At 38.1% G+C, this 13,180-nt stretch overlaps 1 long non-coding RNA gene across 1 annotated transcript in view; it reads right to left on the bottom strand.

Annotated features, from left to right (window-relative positions):
* Positions 1-1,122: 1,122 nt before the first annotated feature.
* LOC145737435 (uncharacterized) overlaps positions 1,123-13,180 on the bottom strand; it is a 124,177-nt gene continuing 112,119 nt past the window's right edge. The window contains exon 2 of the long non-coding RNA XR_014180374.1: positions 1,123-1,341. This is a non-coding gene — a long non-coding RNA (uncharacterized LOC145737435). The remainder of the gene's footprint in view (positions 1,342-13,180) is intronic.

The raw sequence follows: 13,180 nt of genomic DNA, 5'->3' as shown, positions 1-13,180 counted from the left end.
ATTGCACGGTCAAGATGTCAAGATACTAGTAGCAAATTTTGAAACTTGAACACTTGTCATATTAGGTTATCAGAGAAATTTTTCCCAAAGGTTAATGAGTGCACCATGCTTAAAACCCATGGAATTCGCTGGTTAACCAATTCGGAATATCTCAATGAGACTATGTAGGTACCTACCAACGGATAGAGATAAATATATGAAAAATTAATATTGTCGGTGTAATAATCACCTTGAACATATAGTTGTTTATGCATTTTTGCGAGGAACGCAACTAATTCGCGAGCGATGAGAAATGAATGTGTCGCTGCGCGCATAAATAAATGACTAATTTAAATAGTCCGAGTTAGGAAGACGGTTTACATTATGTGCATATTGATTTTCATTACGTAATTTTTGAATCAACCGAATCATTCCCAATACACGCATACTTATATACCGAATGCTACGTTTCACCAGTTTCGGGTACCAGTAGTACCCCAAACACAACAAAGGGTTGAAACATCAGAAGTGAATTCTGCTGGCGCATCTTCTGGAGGTACGTTTGGACACAAACTTATGGGACCACCTGAATCCCACGCAAGTCAGGTTGTCCGCAATCCGGCACTGTGCCCGAATCCGGATAACCAGGCGCAAGTGCGAGCAGGGGGGCCCATAATCCTCAAACTAGAGATGATCTAGAGCAAGCGGTAGCACAGCCGTTTGTTGCTCGGTTAGAGCCTTTTGGAAATATAGGGAAGAATATTCCATATTCTGCTTATCAGCAGCAATAAGGTCTACTTGACATTTTGATTTGATTGATAAGGTCTACTTGACATCTGAGTTTTTAAACGTGACATTTTTAGTAAGACAAACTTTAGCCTTGATTCAGCTTTGTAAGGCAAAGTGAAACCAAGACAAACAATGCAAAATTGTGGTAATGCAATAATCAGAGTTTTTTTTTTAATACGCCAGAAAGGATTTAAGTTAATCATTTAATACCTACTTGCATTTACATACTAATGGCATATTGTTATTTTTACAAAAATCAATGAAGGAAAAACATTTGATTGAAGATATTACATCCAATTTTTTTTAAAACAAACTTCTCCAAAAGGATTTGAAGTTAATTAGGAACGGTTAATGTTTCTGTTTTTTTTTTTTTTTAAACCGGCAGATACGTTCTACTTTCCATAAAATGAAAACTAGAGCGTCTCATACTTACGGAGTTCAAACTTTTTAGTTTCAGGACCGGATTCCTGTTTATTTTAACATGTCAGTTAACTTCATAAAGTAATACGTAACACTGCATGCAGAGTATACTTTGAATATAAGTATATTAAGCCTTAATGAACACATATTAACCTTTGTTCCTATTTTTATTTCATGTAAACGCACACATGAGAGTCAACAAGCCAGATCGAAACAATACCACACGTTGATCCTGCTCTGCTGAAGACATTTAATTTCTTCCACGACTGTTGACGTTGGTATACAACATAGTCCACACGCAATACCAACACGTCATTGGACTTTTACCCACGTCACATCCATCAATTTGATGCAAGTAATAAGGAACACGTAACATTATGTTGGCATTTACTTATGCGCAGTGAACATCTTCGTGGTAAGAGTGAACTATTCTCGGCTTAACAATAATGTGCTCTGTGTTGCGCTATTAAACTATGTTAGATTTAAAAAATTATTTAAATGGAAGCGATGTAAGGCAAATGGAGTAAAGTATTTACGCACATTCAATAATTGGTATTTTCGAAGACTAGATACTTATTTCTTTATAATTCTACTCCATTATCCTTTTCTGGGTTATTAGTGTTAGTAAGTTATTTGTGTTGATCATAAGCAATACTGTGCTTTAATCATAATGTACTTAATAGTACCGTAACTTATCGATTGTTCTAATGGTTTTATGTACGTCAATCTGAAATTTTGGTTTAATTGTATAATACTGTTACAAGTTAGATATTTTTTCAAGATGGTTGTTTTTAAGGAGAGTATATAGTATCTTTTGTTTTAAAATTGGGGACCAGTTTTTCTGGGGCGGAGGCATATGTCACGAATGGAAAATCCATTAATTCAAAAGATGGACTTATTGACTTAAAAACATAAGAATATTCGTGGATTGCGAAATATTAAGCGCACGAGGCAAGGTCGCACCAAGATGCACCGAGTGCATTATATCGGTGATGAGTCAACACCACCTGCTTTGCAGGAATATGAAAAATAGGCGACGAACAATAACAAACTACGTCAGCCGATCAATCGGGTATAAAACACGCCGATTTCAGCAGTATAGGGAGAGTGTAAACCAATCAACGGCAGCGCGACCAGCTGACCCAGGAAGTCGAGATGTCGACTCTCCTCGGTCAAGAAGATCAAGTTAAGTAGTCCGTTCTCCAAAGTAGTTCCAACGCGAAAGTGACCAAGCCAGCCGCCAGAAAATGCTAAGTCCTACGATATGTAAGTACGAATTGTTAAATTGTCAGCTTTTAGTGTGTTCATGACTGTATTGTTTGGTTAATAGATTTAAGTGTTTAATAGAAAACTCAGTGTTTGATTCCATCCTTAAAACTGAGATCCCGGCACGACGTTTAACGTCGTGAGTCAGTTTAATTGGTGAACCCAGAAGGGCTCATAAATTAAACGTGACAATATGTCGATGGATAGCCAATAAAATGGGCTTTCCAACGATATGGCAACATTGGCTGATTGGTTCTGTAGTTTGACCACTAGAGGGCTTCAAACTTGACTTAAATTTTCTGTCAAATTTTTTTGCACTGTTTTGTTTAAACCTCTCTACCTGCCTTATTTGACTGACAAGGTGTGAATTTTATATGTCGATAGATAGCCAATGAAATGGGCTTTCCAACGATATGGCAACATTGGCTGATTGGTTCTGTAGTTTGACCACTAGAGGGCTTCAAACTTGACTTAAATTTTCTGTCAAATTTTTTTGCACTGTTTTGTTTAAACCTCTCTACCTCCCTTATTTGACTGACAAGGTGTAAACTTTTATATGTCGATGGATAGCCATGAAATGGGCTTTCCAACGATATGGCGACTTTCGCTGATTGGTTCAGTAGTTTGACCGCTAGAGGGCTTCAAACTTGACTTAAATTTTCTGTCAAATTTTTTTGCACTGTTTTGTTTAAACCTCTCTACCTGCCTTATTTGACTGACAAGGTGTGAACTTTTATATGTCGATGGATAGCCATGAAATGGGCTTTCCAACGATATGGCAACATTGGCTGATTGGTTCTGTAGTTGACCACTAGAGGGCTTCAAACTTGACTTAAATTTTCTGTCAAAATTTTTTGCACTGTTTTGTTTAAACCTGTCTAACTCCCTTATTTGACTGACAAGGTGTGAACTTTTATATGTCGATGGATAGCCAATGAAATGGGCTTTCCAACCATATGGCAACATTGGCTGATTGGTTCTGTAGTTTGACCACTAGAGGGCTTCAAACTTGACTTAAATTTTTTTTGCACTGTTTTGTTTACACCTCTCTACCTCCCTTATTTGACTGACAAGGTGTGAACTTTTATATGTCGATGGATAGCCAATGAAATGGGCTTTCCAACGATATGGCAACTTTGGCTGATTAGTTCAGTAGTTTGACCGGTAGAGGGCTTCAAACTTGACTTAAATTTTCTGTCAAATTTTTTTGCACTGTTTTGTTTAAACCTCTCTAACCTGCCTTATTTGACTGACAAGGTGTGAACTTTTATATATCGATGGATAGCCAATGAAATGGGCTTTCCAACGATATGGCAACTTTGGCTGATCGTTCAGTAGTTTGACCGCTAGAGGGCTTCAAACTTGACTTAAATTTTCTGTCAAAATTTTTTGCACTGTTTGTTTAAACCTGTCTAACGCCACTTATTTGACTGACAAGGTGTGAACTTTTATATGTCGATGGATAGCCAATGAAAATGGGCTTTCCACCAATGCAACAATTTGGCTGATTGTTCTGTAGTTTGACCACTAGAGGGCTTCAAACTTGACTTAAATTTTTTTTGCACTGTTTTGTTTACACCTCTCTACCTCCCTTATTGACTGACAAGGTGTGAACTTTTATATGTCGATGATAGCCAATGAAATGGCTTTCCAACGATATGGCAACTTTGGCTGATTAGTTCAGTAGTTTGACCGGTAGAGGGCTTCAAACTTGACTTAAATTTCTGTCAAATTTTTTTTGCACCTGTTTTGTTTAAACCTTTCTACCTGCCTTATTTGACTGACAAGGTGTGAACTTTTATATATCGATGGATAGCCAATGAAATGGGCTTTCCAACGATATGGCAACATTGGCTGATTGGTTCTGTAGTTTGACCACTAGAGGGCTTCAAACTGACTTAAATTTTCTGTCAAATTTTTTGCACTGTTTTGTTTAAACCTCTCTACCTCCCTTATTTGACTGACAAGGTGTAAACTTTTATATGTCGATGGCTAGCCAATGAAATGGGCTTTCCAACGATATGGCGACTTTCGCTGATTGGTTCAGTAGTTTGACCGCTAGAGGGCTTCAAACTGACTTAAATTTTCTGTCAAATTTTTTTGCACTGTTATGTTTAACCTGTCTACCTCCCTTATTTGACTGACAAGGTGTGAACTTTTATATGTCGATGGATAGCCAATGAAATGGGCTCTCCAACGATATGGCAACATTGGCTGATTGGTTCTGTAGTTTGACCACTAGAGTGGCTTCAAACTTGACTTAAATTTTCTGTCAAACTTTTTTGCACTGTTTTGTTTAAACCTCTCTACCTGCCTTATTTGACTGACAAGGTGTGAACTTTTATATGTCGATGGATAGCCAATGAAATGGGCTTTCCAACCATATGGCAACATGGCTGATTGGTTCTGTAGTTTGACCACTAGCGGGCTTCAAACTTGACTTAAATTTTCTGTCAAATTTTTTTTGCACTGTTTTGTTTAAACCTCTCTACCTCCCTTATTTGACTGACAAGGTGTAAACTTTATATGTCGATGGATAGCCAATGAAATGGGGCTTTCCCAACCATATGCAATATTGGCTGATTGGCTCAGTAGTTTGACGGGTAGAGGGCATCAAACTTGACTTAAATTTTCTGTCAAATTTTTTTGCACTGTTTTGTTTAAACCTCTCTGCCTGCCTTATTTGACTGACAAGGTCGTGAACTTTTATATGTCGATGGATAGCCAATGAAATGGGCTTTCCAACGATATGGCAACATTGGCTGATTGGTTCTGTAGTTTGACACTAGAGGGCTTCAAACTTACTTAAATTTTTTTTGCACTGTTTTGTTTACACCTCTCTACCTCCCTTATTTGACTGACAAGGTGTGAACTTTTATATGTCGATGGATAGCCAATGAAATGGGCTTTCCAACGATATGGCAACTTTGGCTGATTAGTTCAGTAGTTTGACCGGTAGAGGGCTTCAAACTTGACTTAAATTTTCTGTCAATTTTTTTTGCACTGTTTTGTTTAAACTTCTCTACCTGCCTTATTTGACTGACAAGGTGTGAACTTTTATATATCGATGGATAGCCAATGAAATGGGCTTTCCAACGATATGGGCACTTCGCTGATTGGTTCAGTAGTTTGACCGCTAGAGGGCTTCAAACTTGACTTAAATTTTCTGTCAAATTTTTTGCACTGTTTTGTTTAAACCTCTCTACCTGCCTTATTTGACTGACAAGGTGTGAACTTTAATATGTCGATGGATAGCCAATGAAATGGGCTTTCCAACCATATGGCAACATTGGCTGATTGGCTTCAGTAATTTGACCGCTAGAGGGCTTCAACTGCTTAAATTTTCTGTCAAATTTTTTTTGCACTGTTTTGTTTAAACCTTTCTCCATGGCTTATATGACTGACAAGGTGTGAACTTTTGTATGTCGATGGATAGCCAATGAAATGGGCTTTCCAACGATATGGCAACATTGGCTGATTGGTTCTGTAGTTGACCACCTAGAGGGCTTCAAACTTGACTTAAATTTTCTGTCAAATTTTTTTGCACTGTTTTGTTTATACCTCTCTACCTCCCTTATTTGACTGACAAGGTGTAAACTTTTATATGTCGATGGATAGCCAATGAAATGGGCTTTCCAACCATATGGCAACATTGGCTGATTCGCTCAGTAGTTTGACCGGTAGAAGGGCTTCAAACTTGACTTAAATTTTCTGTCAAATTTTTTTGCACTGTTTTGTTTAAACCTCTCTGCCTGCCTTATTTGACTGACAAGGTGTAAACTTTTATATGTCGATGGATAGCCAATGAAATGGGCTTTCCAACCATATGGCAACATTGGCTGATTCGCTAGTCGAGTAGTTGGACCGGTAGAGGGCTTCACACTTGACTTAAATTTTCTGTCAAATTTTTTTGCACTGTTTTGTTTACACCTCTCTACCTCCCTTATTGACTGACAAGGTGTGAACTTTTATATGTCGATGGATAGCCAATGAAATGGGCTTTCCAACGATATGGCAACTTTGGCTGATTAGTTCAGTAGTTTGACCGCTAGAGGGCTTCAAACTTGACTTAAATTTTCTGTCAAATTTTTTTGCACTGTTTTGTTTAAACCTTTCTCCTGGCTTATATGACTGACAGGTGTGAACTTTTGTATGTCGATGGATAGCCATGAAATGGGCTTTCCAACCATATGGCACATTGGCTGATTTCGCTCAGTAGTTTGACCGGTAGAGGGCTTCAACTTGACTTAATTTTCTGTCAAATTTTTTTGCACCTGTTTTGTTTAACCTTCTCCCTGGCTTATATGACTGACAAGGTGTGAACTTTTGTATGTCGTGGATAGCCAATGAAATGGGCTTCCAACGATATGGCAACATTGGCTGATTGGTTCTGTAGTTTGACACTAGAGGCTTCAAACTTGACTTAAATTTTTCTGTCAAATTTTTTTTGCACTGTTGTTTAAACCCTCTCTACCTCCCTTATTTGACTGACAAGGTGTAACTTTATATGTCGATGGATAGCCAATGAATGGGCTTTCCAACATAAGGCAACATTGGCTGATCGTCCCAGTAGTTGACCGGTAGAGGGCTCAAACTTGACTTAAATTTTCTGTCAAATTTTTTTTGCACTGTTTTGTTTAAACCTCTCGCCTGCCTTATTTGACTGACAAGGTCGGTGAACTTTTATATGTCGATGGATAGCAATGAAAGGGCTTTCCAACGATATGGCAACATTGGCTGTTGGTTCTGTAGTTTGACCACTAGAGGGCTTCAAACTTGACTTAAACTTTTTTTGCACTGTTTTGTTTACACCTCTCTACCTCCCTTATTTGACTGACAAGGTGTGAACTTTTATATGTCGATGGATAGCCAATGAAATGGGCTTTCCAACGATATGGCAACATTGGCTGATTGGTTCTGTAGTTTGACCACTAGAGGTCTTCAAACTTGACTTAAATTTTCTGTCAAATTTTTTTGCACTGTTTTGTTTAAACCTGTCTACCTCCCTTATTTGACTGACAAGGTGTGAACTTTTATATGTCGATGGATAGCCAATGAAATGGGCTTTCCAACCATATGGCAACATTGGCTGATTGGCTCAGTAGTTTGACCGCTAGAGGGCTTCAAACTTGGACTTAAATTGTCTGTCAAATTTTTTTGCACTGTTTTGTTTAAACTTTTCTACCTGGCTTATATGACTGACAAGGTGTGAACTTTGTATGTCGATGGATAGCCAATGAAATGGGCTTTCCAACGATATGGCAACATTGGCTGATTGGTTCCTGTAGTTTGACCACTAGAGGGCTTCAAACTTGACTTAAATTTTCTGTCAAATTTTTTTGCACTGTTTTGTTTAAACCTCTCTACCTCCCTTATTTGACTGACAAGGTGTAAACTTTTATATGTCGATGGATAGCCAATGAATGGGCTTTCCAACCATATGGCAACATTGGCTGATTCGCTCATGTAGTTTGACCGGTAGAGGGCTTCAAACTTGACTTAAATTTTCTGTCAAATTTTTTGCACTGTTTTGTTTAAACCTCTCTGCCTGCCTTATTTGACTGACAAGGTGTAAACTTTTATATGTCGATGGATAGCCAATGAAATGGGCTTTCCAACCATATGGCAACATTGGCTGATTCGCTCAGTAGTTTGACCGGTAGAGGGCTTCAAACTTGACTTAAATTTTCTGTCAAATTTTTTTTGCACTGTTTTGTTTAAACCCCGTCTGCCTGCCTTATTTGACTGACAAGGTGTGAACTTTTATATGTCGATGGATAGCCAATGAAATGGGCTTTCCAACGATAGGGCAACATTGCTGATTGGTTCTGTAGTTTGACCACTAGAGGGCTTCAAACTTGACTTAAATTTTTTTTGCACTGTTTTGTTTACACCTCTCTACCTCCCTTATTTGACTGACAAGGTGTGAACTTTTATATGTCGATGGATAGCCAATGAAATGGGCTTTCCAACCGATAGGCAACTTTGGCTGATTAGGTTCAGTAGTTTGACCGCTAGAGGGCTTCAAACTTGACTTAAATTTTCTGTCAAATTTTTTTGCACTGTTTTGTTTAAACCTTTCTACTGGCTTATATGACTGACAAGGTGTGAACTTTGTATGTCGATGGATAGCCAATGAAATGGGCTTTCCAACGATATGGCCACATTGGCTGATTTGGTTCTGTAGTTTTGACCAGTAGAGGGCTTCAAACTTGACTTAATTTTCTGTCAAATTTTTTTGCACTGTTTTGTTTAAACCTCTCTACCTCCCTTATTTAGACTGACAAGGTGTAAACTTTTATATGTCGATGGATAGCCAATGAAATGGGCTTTCCAACAGCTATGGCAACATTGGCTGATTGGTTCTGTAGTTTGACCACTAGAGGGCTTCAAACTTGACTTAAATTTTCTGTCAAATTTGTTTTGCACTGTTTTGTTTTAAACCTCTCTACCTCCCTTATTTGACCGACAAGGTGTAAACTTTTATATGTCGATGGATAGCCAATGAAATGGCTTTCCAACCATATGGCAACATTGGCTGATTGGCTCAGTAGTTTGACCGGTAGAGGGCTTCAAACTTGACTTAATTTTCTGTCAAATTTTTTTGCACTGTTTTGTTTAAACCTATCTTCCTGCCTCTATTGACTGACAAGGTGTGAACTTTTATATGTCGATGGATAGCCAATGAAATGGGCTTTCCAACGATATGGCAACATTGGCTGATGGGTTCTGTAGTTTGACCACTAGAGGGCTTCAAACTTGACTTAAATTTTCTGTCAATTTTTGCACTGTTTTGTTTTAAACCCGTCTACCTCCCTTATTTGACTGACAAGGTGTGAACTTTTATATATCGATGGATAGCCAATGAAATGGGCTTTCCAACGATATGGCAACTTTGGCTGATAGTTCAGTAGTTTGACCGCTAGAGGGCTTCAAACTTTGACTTAATTTCTGTCAATTTTTTTGCACTGTTTTGTTTACACCTCTCTACCTGCCTTATTTGACTGACAAGGTGTGAACTTTTATATATCGATGGATAAGCCAATAAATGGGCTTCCAACGATATGGCAACTTTGGCTGATCGGTTCAGTAGTTGACCGCTAGAGGGCTTCAAACTTGACTTAAATTTTCTGTCAATTTTTTTTTTGCACTGTTTTGTTTAAACCTGTCTACCTCCCTTATTTGACTGACAAGGTGTGAACTTTTATATGTCGATGGATAGCCAATAAAATGGGCTTCCAACGATATGGCAACATTGGTCTGATTGGTTCTGTAGTTTGACCACTAGAGGGCTTCAAACTTGACTTAATTTCTGTCCAATTTTTCACTGTTTTGTTTAAACCTCTCTACCTCCCTTATTTGACTGACAAGGGTGAACTTTTATATGTCGATGGCCAAGAAATGGGCTTCCACCATATGGCAACATTGGCTGATTGGTTCTGTAGTTTGACCACTAGAGGCTTCAAACTTGACTTAAATTTTCTGTCAAATTTTTTTTGCACTGTTTTGTTTAAACCTCTACCTCCCTTATTTGACTGACAAGGTGTGAACTTTTATAGTCGATGGATAGCCAATGAAAGGGCTTTCCACGATATGGCAACATTGGCTGATTGGCTGTAGTTTTACCACTAGAGGGCTTCCAAACTTGACTTAAATTTTCTGTCAAATTTTTTTGCACTGTTTTGTTTAAACCTTCTACCTGCCTTATTTGACTGACAAGGTGTGAACTTTTATATGTCGATGGATAGCCAATGAAATGGCTTTCCAACGATATGGCAACATTGGCTGATTGGTTCAGTAGTTTGACCTAGAGGGCTTCAAACTTGACTTAAATTTTCTGTCAATTTTTTTGCACTGTTTTGTTTAAACCTCTCTACCTGCCTTATTTGACTGACAAGGTGAACTTTTATATGTCGATGGTACCAATGAAATGGGCTTTCCAACCATATGGCAACATTGGCTGATTCGCTGTAGTTTGACTAGAGGCTTCAAACTTGACTTAAATTTTCTGTCAAAATTTTTTGCACTGTTTGTTTAAACCTCTCTCCGCCTTATTTGACTGACAAGGTGTGAACTTTTATATGTCGATGGATAGCCAATGAAATGGGCTTTCCAACCATATGGCAACATTGGCGATTGGTTCAGTAGTTTGACTAGAGGGCTTCAAACTTGACTTAAATTTTCTGTCAAATTTTTTGCACTGTTTTGTTTAACCCTCTCTGCCTCCTTATTTGACTGACAAGGTGTGAACTTTTATATGTCGATGGATAGCCAATGAAATGGGCTTTCCAACGATAGGCAACTTGGCTGATTGGTTCTGTAGTTTGACCACTAGAGGGCTTCAAACTTGACTTAAATTTTCTGTTTTTTTTGCACTGTTTGTTTAAACCTCTACCCCTTATTTGACTGACAAGGTGTGAACTTTTATATGTCGATGGATAGCCAATGAAATGGGCTTTCCAACGATATGGCAACTTGGCTGATTGGTTCTGTAGTTTGACCTAGAGGCTTCAAACTTGACTTAAATTTTCTGTCAAATTTTTTGCACTGTTTTGTTAAACCTCTCTACCTGCCTTATTTGACTGACAAGGTGTGAACTTTATATGTCGATGGATAGCCAATGAAATGGCTTTCCAACGATATGGCAACTTGGCTGATTGGTTGTAGTTTGACCTAGAGGGCTTCAAACTGACTTAAATTTTCTGTCAAATTTTTTTTGCACTGTTTTTTTAACCTCTCTACCTCCTTATTGACTGACAAGGTGTGAACTTTTATATGTCGATGGATAGCCAATGAAATGGGCTTTCCAACGATATGGCAACTTGGCTGATGGTTCAGTAGTTTTGACCGCTAGAGGGCTTCAAACTTGACTTAAATTTCTGTCAAATTTTTTGCACTGTTTTGTTTAAACCTCTCTACCTCCCTTATTTGACTGACAAGGTGTGAACTTTTATATTCGATGGATAGCCAATGAAATGGGCTTTCCAACGATATGGCAACTTGGCTGATTTTCAGTAGTTTGACCTAGAGGGCTTCAAACTTGACTTAATTTTCTGTCAAATTTTTTTTGCACTGTTTTGTTTAACCTCTCTACCTCCTTATTTGACTGACAAGGTGTGAACTTTTATATATCGATGGATAGCCAATGAAATGGGCTTTCCAACGATATGGCAACTTTGCTGATTGTTCAGTATTTGACCGCTAGAGGGCTTCAAACTTGACTTAAATTTTCTGTCAAATTTTTTTGCACTGTTTTGTTTAAACCTCTCTACCTGCCTTATTTGACTGACAAGGTGTGAACTTTTATATGTCGATGGATAGCCAAGAAATGGGCTTCCAACGATATGGCAACATTGGCTGATTGGTTCAGTAGTTTGACCAAGAGGGCTTCAAACTTGACTTAAATTTTCTGTCAAATTTTTTGCACTGTTTTGTTTAAACCTCTCTACCTCCTTATTTGACTGACAAGGTGTAAACTTTTATATGTCGATGGATAGCCAATGAAATGGGCTTTCCAACGATATGGAACATTGGCTGATTGGTTCAGTAGTTTGACCGTAGAGGGCTTCAAACTTGACTTAAATTTTCTGTCAAATTTTTTTGCACTGTTTGTTTAAACCTCTCTACCTGCCTTATTGACTGACAAGGTGTGAACTTTTATATGTCGATGATAGCCAATGAAATGGGCTTCCAACGATATGGCAACATTGGCTGATTGGTTCTGTAGTTTGACATAGAGGGCTTCAAACTTGACTTAAATTTTTTGCACTGTTTTGTTTAAACCCGTCTACCTCCCTTATTTGACTGACAAGGTGTGAACTTTTATATATCGATGGATAGCCAATGAAATGGGCTTTCCAACGATATGGCAACATTGGCTGATTGGTCAGTAGTTGACCGCTAGAGGGCTTCAAACTTGACTTAAATTTTCTGTCAATTTTTTTGCACTGTTTTGTTTAACCTCTCTACCTGCCTTATTTGACTGACAAGGTGTGAACTTTTATATGTCGATGGATAGCCAATGAAATGGGCTTTCCAACGATATGGCAACTTTGGCTGATTGGTCAGTAGTTTGACCGCTAGAGGGCTTCAAACTTGACTTAAATTTTCTGTCAATTTTTTTGCACTGTTTTGTTTAACCTTCTACTCCTTATTTGACTGACAAGGTGTGAACTTTTATATGTCGATGGATAGCCAATGAAAATGGGCTTTCCAACCATATGGCAACATTGGCTGATTGGTTCTGTAGTTTGACCACTAGAGGGCTTCAAACTTGACTTAAATTTTTTTTGCACTGTTTTGTTTAACCTCTCTACCTCCTTATTTGACTGACAAGGTGTGAACTTTTATATGTCGATGGATAGCCAATGAAATGGGCTTTCCAACGATATGGCAACTTGGCTGATTGGTCAGTAGTTTGACCGTAGAGGGCTTCAAACTTGACTTAAATTTTCTGTCAAATTTTTTTGCACTGTTTTGTTTAAACCCTCTACCTGCCTTATTTGACTGACAAGGTGTGAACTTTTATATATCGATGGATAGCCATGAAATGGGCTTTCCAACGATATGGCAACTTTGCTGATGGTTCAGTAGTTTGACCGCTAGAGGGCTTCAAACTTGACTTAAATTTCTGTCAAATTTTTTTGCACTGTTTTGTTTAAACCTCTCTACCTGCCTTATTTGACTGACAAGGTGTGAACTTTTATATGTCGATGGATAGCCAATG

Source organism: Ips typographus, linkage group LG14, assembly GCF_016097725.1.
Source record: "Ips typographus isolate SLU linkage group LG14, UJ_Ityp_2.0, whole genome shotgun sequence".
In the NCBI taxonomy this organism is placed as follows: domain Eukaryota; kingdom Metazoa; phylum Arthropoda; class Insecta; order Coleoptera; family Curculionidae; genus Ips; species Ips typographus.
This window is presented reverse-complemented; position numbering and strand designations above follow the sequence as displayed.